Source organism: Mus caroli, chromosome 13 (assembly GCF_900094665.2).
Source record: "Mus caroli chromosome 13, CAROLI_EIJ_v1.1, whole genome shotgun sequence".
Lineage (NCBI taxonomy): Eukaryota > Metazoa > Chordata > Mammalia > Rodentia > Muridae > Mus > Mus caroli.
In genome coordinates this window covers 82,399,007-82,409,068 of record NC_034582.1, presented here as the reverse complement: position 1 = coordinate 82,409,068, position 10,062 = coordinate 82,399,007, and the positions used below count along the sequence as shown (strand labels likewise).

The following is a 10,062-nucleotide window of genomic DNA, read 5'->3' as shown; positions in this document are numbered from 1 at the left end:
ATTTGCATTTACCATCCCAGCCATTAATCATTTAGAGCCGNATCAAAGATACCAATGGAAGGTCCTACCTCAGGGGATGGCGAATAGTTCCACCATGTGTCAACTGTATGTCTAATTGGCACTTAAGTCAGTTAGAGAACATTTTCCACCATTACAGGTGATAATTTATATGGATGACATTTTGATTTGCCATAGAAATTCACAGTTATTGCAAGATACATACCCTATATTAATAAAAACGTTAGGGCAATGGGGATTGCAGGTGGTCACCGAAAAGGTGCAAGTTGCTCAAATGGGAGCCTTCCTAGGGTGACTCATTTATCCTACAAAATTGTTCCTCAAAAATTAGAGATTCGCAAAGAATAATTGGCTAAGACCATTTTTGAAAATTCCATCAGCAGAATTAAAGCCCTTATTTGACATATTAGAGGGAGATACCCACATCTCCTCCCACAGAGCACTTACCCCAGCTGAATGTCAAGCTTTACAAACGATAGAAAAGGCCTTATAAGATGCTCAATTACAACGCATTGAGGAGTCAAAGTCATTTGAATTGTGCATAATAAAAACCGCAGTTACCAACAGCAGTCTTATGGCAAAATGGACCCTTATTGTGGGTCCATCCTAATGCTTCCCCTACAAAAATCATTGAGTTGTATCCTAATGCAGTTGCTCAACTTGCACTTAGGGGGATAAAAGCAGCCATTACTCATTTTGGGAAAGAACCTCATATGCTAATTGTACCTTATACTTCTGCTCAAGTTCAAACCCTGGCAGCAACAACTAACGATTGGGCAGTCTTGGTTGCCTCCTATTCAAGTCAAATTGATAATCATTATCCAAAACATCCAATTTTACAGTTCGCCTTAAGACAAGCCATAGTGTTTCCAATAATAACAGCCAAACACCCACTTCTGGATGGGTAGTAGTGTATACAGATGGATCTAAATCTGGTATAGGTGCATAAGTAGTAAATGGCTAAGTAACATCTAATCAATATAATGAGATATCACACCAGGTTGTAGAGTGTTTTGGTAGTTCTAGAGGTCTTTTCCGGGACCGCTCAATATTGTATCTGATTCCTTATATGTAGTTAATGCAGTTAATACGCTTGAAGTTGCTGGTTTAATTAGACCCTCTAGCAAGCTTGCTCNCATTTTTCAGCAAATTCAGTCAGCCCTGTTAGATAGAAGACATCTTGTGTATATTACTCATGTTAGGGCTCATTCTGGCCTTCCTGGCCNCATGTCTCATGGAAATGACTTGGCAGACAAAGCCACTAGAATAGTGGCTGCTGCTCTGTCCTCGCAGGCAGAGACTGCAAGGGAGTTTCATAAATGCTTCCACGTGATGGCTGAAACATTACGCCGCCGTTTCACTTTAACCAAGAAAGAAGCTCATGACATTGTCACCCAATGTCAAAACTGTTGTCAATTTCTGCCTACTCCTCATGTAGGGGTAAACCCCCGAGGCATCAGGCCATTACAGGTCTGGCAAATGGATGTCACTCATATTTCCTCCTTTGGAAGAAATCAATATTTACATGTTTCCATTGACACCTGCTCTGGTGTTATGTTTGCTACACCTTTAACAGATGAGAAAGCCTCTCATGTTATACAGCACTGTTTAGAAGCATGGAGTGCTTGGGCAAGCCCACAATTCTTAAAACTGATAATGGGCCAGCATATACCTCTACTAAATTTCAGCAATTTTGTCATCAAATGGATGTCACTNACCTGACTGGCCTTCCTTATAATCCTCAAGGACAAGGCATTGTGGAACGTGCCCATCGTACACTCAAGTCTTATTTTATAAAACAAAAGGGGGGGGTGATGAGACTCTGCCCTCAGTGCCAAGAGTAGCTGTATCTATGGCACTCTTTACACTTAATTTTTTGAATCTTGACGAGCAAGGTCTCTCTGCAGCTGATCGACATAGCTCATACCCTGATAGACCAAAAGAAATGGTCAAATGGAAGGATGTCTTAACTGGTCTGTGGAAAGGCCCGATCCTATTTTGATAAGATCCAGGGGAGCTGTTTGTGTTTTTCCACAGAGTGAAGACAACCCGTTTTGGCTGCCAGAATGACTCACCCGCAAGATAGTAATCAAGGATGGTGTGGAGAAATCTTTGCATATTTGACAATGAATAATAAAGGATTAAAAAAGTGTGAGTTGTTTTTTGTTTGTTTGTTTGTTTGTTTGTGTTTTGGCCTATGCAAGACATTAAAGATAATAATTGTAGCCACAGTTTAAACCTATCTATGTAAATGTTGTATATTGTAGCCTACTCATAGATGGTATATTTTTTATTTATCTATTTGCCTACGCTGTAAACAGTGTTCACTATTTTCACTCAAGGCAATTCATTTTATTTGTCTTGTTTTTTGTTTGTTTCTTTGTTTGTTTGTTTTGGGTTTTTTTTTTAGATGAAAATTTTATTATGTAGCTGTTGCTGTCCTAGAAATCAGTATACAGATTTGGCTGTCCTTAAACTTAGATGTAATAAGCTTGCCTCTGTCTCCCCAGTGGTGGGATTAAAAGTGTATGCCACTACACATGGGTCATTCAACATAATTTGTGTTTTCCTTGCATATTTAGATTATACTACATTTAATTTATCATATTTCTTTTGTATATATTAAATTATTATTGATTTTTCAAGAAAGATTAAATTTACATATAAGATATTATTACTTCAGCAAAATCTACTCTGACTTTTAGGTATTATAATGTCTCCACATATCCCATGTTATTCCCAATGAACTTTGCTGAGTAGAGAAGTTATTCATGTAAGAATGTGATTTCTTTTTGAAAATACATCAGTAATCTCAGGAAAGACAAAATTATGGCCTGAAACGTATTTCCTTCTCTTGGCTAATTTTGGTATTGTTAAACTGAGCAATAATGTCCAAACATTAAATTCAAAAGAAACTTAAAAAAATCTATGATCTGAATTATTCCTAAATATACCAAATTGTGAATACATGAAACAACCTTCTGAAATTGGCAGTGATAAATGGCATTGACTCTCCACTATTAAGGAATATTGGAAGGGAATAAAGAGATGACAGATGAGGCTGCAGAGATAGTTTGGTACATCACAGGTCTTGCTGAATATGCCTAACAATGAGTTCAGGTAGCCAAAGGTGACTCTCATATATGAATTCTGGGGATCAGAAACAGAAGGATAACTTGTGAAGTTGCTGGTTTTGAGCCTACCTTTGAATTCAGTAAAAGACTATGAATCAAAGGAATATTCTGGAAATTGTTAGTGTAGGGAGTCTGATATCTGGGCCCTATACTTGAGCATACATATCCACAGGCATAAATATCACATAGAGATGTAACGCACACACACATACACACACACACATGCACGCGCACACACACACACTTAGATTAAAGGGCATTGGAAGTGAACATTTGGAGACTAAGTTCTGTCTTTTTTTTTTTTTTCCTGGAAATTGTCTTATGAGAGGATATTTTGTTGAGAACAGACACATGGTGTATTTCTGAAAAAATGGCATGTGATGTTTGCTAGAGTGGATGCTTGAGAGAACACATGATATTTGGGAAGGGTGTATATATATATATATAACCCCACAGACAGAGACAATGCTGTGTGGCATTGGTTTGCCTTGCCACTCTTTGCTGGTCTTCACTGGATTTTGTTTATACTGGTCTTTGCTAATGACACTGTGACATTGGTTTGCCTTGCCTTCTTTACTGACTTGAAGAGATAAACACACTGAAGAACTTCTTATATTCTGGCAGGTAATTTCTGTTTTTATGGACTCAGGATGTTTGGCCGAGCCTCACAGTTTGTTCTCAATTGAACTGCCTTTGATGACTCATGAATGGTATTTGTGAGTGGATTGAACTACTGTTGCTCATTCATGTGAATTTAATCCCAGCTATTTTGACAGTGAAGATTGGTATGGCCCCAAAGAACTATTTTTAAACAGGTCCATATCTCTCTTTTCCCTATTAACCTCTCCTTTGCAGTACTTCTGGTGGGTGGTGGGCTAGAGGGGATATCAATGCATTTATGATCCCTTATTAAAGTAGGTTTTGAAAAATATAAGCCTAAAGATATTTACTATCCTCAATGTAAAAAACAATAGAAGAGTAAAACGGTGATATTAATACACACACTAACACAAAACAGGAAAATCTCCAATGGAGTTTTCATCTCTAGACAGAGAACTACAGAAAATTATTGTGTAGGTTATTTAGACACATGTATTTATCCTGTTTCTCTTGAAAATAAAATAAAAGAGTTCAGGCATAAAAATATCCTGGAAAATAGATTTTGATCTATAATTGTAATGAATAATTATCAGATTGGGTATCAATAGGATTTAAGTAATAATGACTATTAAAATGCAAATCACTTTCATTGTTCCTTGCTTAGCTTTAGGCATTAGGATATGGGTGTAGTGAGTGATTTCTTAGACCCTTTTCTTTGTATAATGACTACAAATCAAAACAATCATTTTTAATGTGTCACTGACCTATGCTGTAATATTTTGCTGCTATTGTTGTTGTTGCTGAAAGTAATGGATTTTCCATTATTAAAGATTTTAGCCTCTTGGTCATTTTCCATTTATGTTGTCATGAATAATTTGGCATTATCATTTACATACCTTCCAAGGGATGGGAACTGCTTTGCTTGGTTCAGGTTATTACAATTCTCCGACCCATACAGGGTGTATCACTTTTGTTTGCTTTTTCTATCCATTCTTTTCAAAATGTTCAAAGTGTATTGATGGTGTTTAGTGGTTACATACTGAGATTGCTTCTATAATGTAAGACTAAAGGGAGAAAATTTTAGCTTTCTGCTTTTCTTTCTTAGATCACATATTTCTACTTTTTATTTATAAATAAGTATGAATGATTAAGACATCTAATAGTAGACACATCTTAAAACAGAAAGGCATTTACTTTGTAAAAGAAACTGCCTACAGGGGACCTTAGCAGCATCTTTTTGTCTGAAATTAGGAACAACATTGTCACTCTAAAACAGTGAATAATTTTACAGAAACTTGTTTCATTTGTTTCAGCTTATAACAATTTTATGGTCTTCAGTTGCAAAATGTCTGATGCCAGCATAGCTGACTGATGAAATATAACTGGGTTGCTAAAATATGAGATCTTTTTAACCAGTATGTTTTTAAATCAAGTAGTAATGAAAAACAATTTAACTAAAGAGATTGTAGGTAAAGTGGGATATTTAAAAATAGCAGTAAAAGTCTTGAGTCACTGCTGTGCAGCCTGAACTTGCCTTGCCAGTCTGACAGAGTCCAGGCCCATCCTGCTCTGTACTATGACTTGACTTTTCTGGAAACATGCTTGAGGAAGTATACAATGGAGAGGAAGAACTGGAGCCTATTGTCTTTCAGGACAAAATAGCCCAGCTCATTTCCCTCATCATCAACATTTTCTATTCAAACAAGAGAATTATCTTTTTTGAGATGCTTCTGATGTCTTGGACAAGATTAGGAATGAAAGTCTGACAGACTCTTCCAAGTTTAACAGCAGGAAATAGATGAAAATTGATATCATCTGCAACCCTCAGGAGTGCATACTGACTTTGTTAAACACAGACACTGCCATGACCAAGGCTGACCTCATAAATAGCTTTGGAACCATTGTTAAATCTTGTACAAAGACATTAATGGGGACTCTCCAGGCTGGTGCAGAGATCTTCATGATTAGGCAGTTTGGTGCTGGATTCTATCTGGCCTATTGAGTGGCAGAGAAAGTGCTTGTAATCACAAAGCACAATGATAATGAACAGTATACCTGGGAGTCTTCTGCTGGTGAATCCTTCAGAGTTAATACAGTCTATAGTCAGCCCATTGCCCTGGATACCAAACTGATTCTTCTCTTCAAAGAAGATCAGGTAGAGTACTCAGGGAAGAGGAGGGTCAAGAAATGGTGAAGAAGAACTTACAGTTTATCGACTACCACCATCACCCTCTACTTGGTGAAGGAATAAGAGAAGGAGATCATTGATAATGAGGCAGAGGAAGAGAAAGGAGAGAAAAAGGAGGAAGATAAGGATGATGAATAGCAGTCTAAGACCGAAGGTATGGAATCTGACAAGAAAAATGACAGCAGCAAAAGTAAGAAGAAAAATGAAAACTATGGAGAAATATATTGAACAAGACTAGGTGAGTAAGATTAAGCCTATTTTCACCGGGAACCCAGATGACAGCATTCAAGAGGACTATGATGAGTGCTGTAAAGGAATCACCAATGATTGGGAAGATCACTTGGCAGTCAAGCATTTCTCTGTAGAAGGTCAATTGGAATTCAGTGCTCCGCTCTTCACTTCCTGGCAAATTCCCTTTGACAGTTTTTGAAAGCAACAAGGGTAAAATCAAACTGTATGTCTGTCATGTGTTCATCATGGACAGCTGTAATGAGCTGATACCTAAGTATTTCAACTTTAACCGTGGTATGGTTGTCTCTGAGGACCTGTCCCAGAACATCTCCTGAGAAATGCCCCCAGCAGATCAAGATCCTGAAAGTTATCAACAAAAGCATTATGAAAATATGCCTTAAGCTCTTCTCTAAGTTGGCTGAAGATAAAGAGAACTACAAGGAATTTTATGAGGAGTTTTCCAAGAACTTAAAGCTTGGAATCCATGAAGATTCCACTAACCATTGCAACCTCTCTGAGTTCCATCCCTATCACACCTCTCAATCTGGAGATGAGATGACTTCCCTGTAAGAATGTATGCTTTGCATGAAGAAGAGACAGAAGTCCATCTACTACTTCACTGGTGAGAGCAAAGAGCAAGTGGCCCATGTTGTCTTTAAGGAATGTGGGCCAAAGTGGGGCTTTGAGGAAGTGTATATGACTGAGCCTAAAGATGAGTACTGAATCCTGCAACTCAAGGAATTTAATGGAAATAGCTTGGTCTCAGTGACTAAGGAGGGGCTGGAACTTCCAGAAGATGAAGAAGAAAATGGAGGAGAATAAGTCAAAGTTTTAGAATATGCAAAACTCATGAAGGAGATCTTGGACAAGAAGGTTGAAAAGGTGATAATCCTTAAGAGGCTTCTACCTTCATTATGACAAGTATTTACAGCTGGACAGCCAACATGCAGAGGATTATGAAGGCCCACATTTTTTAGGGATTTGAGCAAAACAAAGAGCTAAATGACCAAAACAGACATATGTACATTTAAGTCCAAAGTCTAAAGTCTTAACTAATATTCATGAGAAGAAATATTCAGAGTTAAATGTTATTTCAGAACAATCTACAATGGACTATATGATGACAAAAATCATGCAGAGATCAATCTTGAAAACCACATTGTGAGACCCTTTTGCAGAAGGCTGAGACAGACGAAACTGACAAAGCTGTCAAGGACTTGGCGGTGCTTCTGTTTGAAACTGCTCTGGAGAGATAACATGTCCCATATACTGTATTTACACTCAGGAATCAGAGATGAATTAGCTCTCCTGTTTTCTCTCTCTCTCTCTTTCTTCTTCTTCTTCTCTCTCTCTCTCTTTCATTCTTTCTTTCTTTCTCACTCAGAAACCCCAATGTAAGAAATGGTACTACTCTTTGATAAATGAGCTCCCCCACCTTAGTTTACCCAGTCTAGAAATGATTTCATGTATGTATGTATGTATGTATGTATGTATGTATGTGTCTGTACATATATATTTACAGGTAAATATTCATATTTTTAAGTTAAAAGATAATTCTGAAACAAGTCTTTGTTCCTTGAAAGTATATTCATCAATCAGTTATAATTCCTTAATTTCCATTCTGAGAACTAAAAATTGAGTTAAAATAGAGATAAACAATTTTTTGCTAATTGTGTATGGTACTTGTGTGGGAGAGATAAAAGGATGAACTCTAGGGAAAAATATTAAAAATAATGTGTAGTGTATGAGGAGGCAAAGAGAATTCAGCATATTAGTTCTATCATTTAAAGAAAAGAAACTGCCTATTTAAAATGTAAGACATCTTTAGTTTAAACTTTAGCAAAAGTTTCCTATAATCTTAATGTAAAGTAGCAATTTTTGACTGGCACAGAATAATTTGAATGATCTGATTGAGAGACAGGGTTACTAGTATAGGAATGTGTTCTGAAACCTAATTTTATGAGACTAACTGAATTCTCTGAAGCTGTTAACAGGGCATGAGAATGAAAGTTTGAAACTTTGCATCTACGTACCAATCCAGCTCATGGATTTTCCATTTCACTGATTTCTAGAAAAGAAGAAAAGGGTGAAGGACTCTTTCTTTGTATTTATATTATATGTTTAATTAGAATTTGATAAACCTCTTCTGGTGAAGTAGAAGATCTGTAAGGTGTAAATGAATAAAGTTCTAAGAGAACTTTGTAAACACTGGATATGTAATTATTATTTAACTATTTATGTAGAGAGAAACTTGTTTCCAAAATATTTATCTTATAATCATTCCTACCTAAAAGAACATTTAAAACAAAAATATGTTGTTAATGGAATGAAGAAACCACAATTACTATTTGATAATCACAAAATAAGACATTTTAAGAATATATTTACATAGTTTGTAGTAAACAGCAGCTTAGCTACAAAAATATCCTTAATCACATGAACATATAAATATAACCTCCTGATAGGATTCCATAAAAATAAAAAAAATGATAAATTGTAATATATTTAGAAATTTAGTACTTTCTCATATTCTGTAAAAGCTACATATTTACTCTGGGCATGGCATTATAGAAGACATGAAAGATAAATCTATTTTATACATTTAATTTGACAGTGAAAATTAAAAATTAATTCACACCTCTGACTTTATTGCATGTCAAAAAATATAATCTACTTTATCCTTTATCTGCTTACTAAAGTCCAGTCATTCATTAAGAATAATGTTAAATATCTCATTTTCTGTAAGCTTGAAATGAATATATCATAATCAAATATTCTTTATTCTGACTATACATGATACTCTATCTTTCATAATAATTGAGCTTTCTTGGAATTTATGTTATTTGTTTATGTCATTTCAATAACATCTTTCTTTCAAGAAACTATATTCACATATGAAAAGGATATGAGGGAAATGTTCATATATGGCAAATGCTCAAAGGAATAACTAAGTGAAATAAATATATAATATGGTATATTAACTCAAGAGTTCATTTTGTACATTGGATAGCTGCCTCCTTATAATTAAGAATTGTGTTCAAGAGTCTCTGATGCTTGTCCTAAAAAGTCAAAGTATGTTCACCCTGAAACATCAATTAGTTTATTTTTAATTAATTATTTTGTTTAAAATGTATTGCATATATTTTAGGTTTAAAATATTATGTTATACAGTATATATTTGTGTCTAACAGAACTTATTGAACATAGTCATTTAGGTTCATGCATACTATTTCATATGTTAGAATAACTCTTTAGTGTCTGAATAATGTCTGCTGTAAACATATAGAGAGCATTGTATTGATCCACTTATGAGTTAATGGAGAGATGGTTTCAGTAGATTAGTCATTAAAACTGATGCTGACTATAAACACAGTCATGAAGCAATGTCCAAAGGTGATAGTTTTGATTTATTTGTATATTCCAAAGAGAGAACCCTAGGTCTTATAGTGACAAAATCTTTAGATAGAGCCTCTGCACTACAATTTATAACATTTGCATCAATTTCTATGAACAAATGTGCTATTATTTTTCTATAACCTTTCCAAAATTTGTTACATTTAGATTTTTTACTAGTAAGCATACCATTTTATGCCAAAGAACCAATAAGAAACCTACTACTACCATTTAGGAAGATATTTAATAGGTGCTGGGGTTTTCTGCAAGGTTATACATGTAAAATATAGAGACCCTTGACTTTTGCTAAGACTTGATTATAGTGGAAAACTTTAAGAGATTTTAAATACTTTTGAGTTTATCTACTTATTTGTTTATTATTTATTTATTTATTTATTTAGTATGTTTAAATTTTAGGAGTCCAAAACTGACTGGAATAATTTTTAATTGAGGAGAGAGAGAGAGAGAGAGAGAGAGAGAGAGAGAGAGAGAGAGAGA

General features: G+C 35.2%; 1 pseudogene; it reads left to right on the top strand.

Moving 5' to 3' along the window:
• Positions 1 to 5,350: 5,350 nt before the first annotated feature.
• Positions 5,351 to 7,427, top strand: LOC110307722 (annotated as a pseudogene).
• Positions 7,428 to 10,062: the final 2,635 nt, after the last annotated feature.